Source organism: Physella acuta, unplaced genomic scaffold, assembly GCF_028476545.2.
Source record: "Physella acuta isolate Inbredline_101_S28 unplaced genomic scaffold, ASM2847654v3 ptg001583l, whole genome shotgun sequence".
In the NCBI taxonomy this organism is placed as follows: Eukaryota; Metazoa; Mollusca; class Gastropoda; family Physidae; genus Physella; species Physella acuta.
The window spans coordinates 135,001-137,624 of NW_026733097.1; the positions used below are offsets into that span (position 1 = coordinate 135,001).

General features: G+C 34.4%; 1 long non-coding RNA gene across 1 annotated transcript; it reads left to right on the plus strand.

Moving 5' to 3' along the window:
• The first annotated feature begins 298 nt into the window (after positions 1-298).
• Positions 299-2,033, plus strand: LOC131929014 (uncharacterized). The gene is made up of 3 exons (XR_009383875.1): positions 299-430; positions 1,227-1,726; positions 1,939-2,033. It is a non-coding gene; the product is annotated as an uncharacterized LOC131929014 (long non-coding RNA).
• The last annotated feature ends 591 nt before the right edge of the window (positions 2,034-2,624 follow it).

Sequence of the window (2,624 nt, forward strand, 5' to 3'; positions counted from 1 at the left end):
GTAAGGGTTAGAACTTTCAATATTAATGAATGTAACGTTATATGTGAAAACGCATTTTTTTTTTCATTTTTAACATGAATTTTAACATATGGAGACATTTAGTTCTAGCCGCTTGTCGAATGTCAATAAATACTGTTTTAATTTTTTTTTTAAATAATGAAAGCATTATCCTTTAGCTAAAACAATGTTATTTTTCGTTGTGCCATAAATACATTTATAAAATCTACAAAATTGAGCATTGATAAACCTATACTATTTTTATGAAAGTTAACATTATATAATGTATTTGTAGATCACAATCAAAATGGGTGTGACCCCAATGAGATCGTGCATTTTTTTCCCTACCCAGAGAAAAAATGCTCAGACGCTGAAAGATCAATAAATTCAAAATTAACTGATCAATTAAGCGAACGTATTCGGCAATTAGCAGGTAAATAAATTATTTTTCTAAAAATATTGTCTTTTACATATATATGTAATTATATTCATTTCCAACTTTGTATCTTATCCCAATACCAATCAAAATCTAAATACCAATCCCAACTCCACACCCATACCCATACCCATACCCTTACCCATACCCATACCCATACCCATACCCATACCCATACCCATACCCATACCCATACCCATACCCATACCCATACTCATACCCATACCCATACCCATACCCATACCCATACCCATACCCATACCCATACCCATACCCATACCCATACCCATACCCATACCCATACCTATACCTATACCTATACCTATACCTTTACCTTTACCTTTACCTTTACCTATACCTGTAGGGCTGGTAAATAGGTCAACAAACAGTTCTATGGCTTATGCATGCAAGTTTGATTGAGCCGTAGAACTGGTTGGTGACCTACTTACCAGCCCTATACCCATACTTATACCACTACCCACACCCACACCCCTCACCCATATCCATTCCAACAGCCACAGCTTTATTTATATGTTCGTTTACATCTTTACATCGTTCATAGATCAATATATTCATGGATATACACAATACCATATCTAAAATCAGACTACATAATTATGTCAAGCAAACTTGAGCACTTGTCGCATGGAATATACTTTAGGCCGATTCTAGCCGGAACAAGATACGAGGCGGAGACGCTGGGGCGAAAAATCTTTTTCCGAGTAGTCACTTCGTATACTTTATGGCTGTATTTTATTTATAATGGTAATTCATTCTTTTTAAATTTTTTTAGATTTGAAACAGCAATTGCTCAACAGAATGGAGAAGGCTGAAGAAGACATTGCTTCGTTACACGAAAACACAAATCAAATAAAAAGCAAAGAAAAGAAAAAAGAAAAAGAAAATGCCGATTTTACGAAAAAACAAGAAGAAAATTACGGGCGGTTGAACAGTAAACAAGAAACATTAACCAAGAAATATAAAAAATTATAATCGCAAACAAAAGAACAAGGCAAATTGTTAAAAGAAATTGGCGAAACAATTAAATTGTTAGAACCTTCAGAGGAAGCGAAATCAAATATTAATGAGCTGAGGAAAGAATTATCTAAAACGAATCGTTGTTTGACTGATGTAAAGAAACACATGGAGGATCTACCTAAAGTCAAAGAGCAGTTGGAAAATGCAAGAGATGACTTGACATAGCTGAAAGCACACAACACAACATTGTCTGCGAGTTTTACTAATGTGTGTTCAGCTTTAGTGAAAAAAATTACCGCAAACATAAATTTGAAGGTTAGTTTTAACTATTTTGAAATTATTATTGTTTTTCATAATTAAAAAAAATCCTTATTTTCTTTTTAAAAATGCTAACTTACGCACGATATGTTAAAAATGAATGTATTATTTAAATATAAAATACTTTTATTATACTCATACTAATTACCATTGCAGTTATTTTATTATTATTATTTAAAAATATAATTTCTTATATTTCAATTTGAAAGTTTGGAACAGCCTGCTTCATTCTGTCAAGTCGAGTTCAGCCGCTAGAATCACAGGTGCAGATATTAAAGAATATCTTAACCACCATGGACACGAGTGTTAGAAAGGTATTTTATTTTTACAGCGTCCGTTTTAGACATATTTTCTATACGTTCTTTCTTATTCTTCGTTCTTAATTTTAGTGTTGGAAGGGATACCCTCCATCACAATTAAGGATTACGTGTCAACTGGTTATGCGCCATTGAGGACATTGACTCCGATCTCAGCCTGCTTTTCTTTTTGGTTTTGCTTCCATAGCCTTTGCCCAACCAAGAACAAACTAACAAAGTACGAGGCAGCAGTTGTTTGATTTTGGAGTTGTCTCTCCTAGAAGAGTGGCTGTCCCCTGCTAACGAGCCTCAAGACAGCAACTTTTCAAGGAGAGGCAACTCCAAAAAACAAACAACAATCAGATCAAGTCCTTTTTTTCCACATCAAATTCCGATCAAGCTAAAAAGGATCATCAGGCTTTGATGGTGGAAAATGCAAAATAAAAATTTAAAAATGTTAGGGGGCCCCTTTTAAAATCTCCAGTCCAAACCTGTGTCTGACCCGTTCTAGCCTTTTGTCACTTAACTAAACCTCATGCTGTATGCCAGGGGTCTTCAAACTATTCAGTCCGAGGGTCGCATTAACTATCAAATTTCAG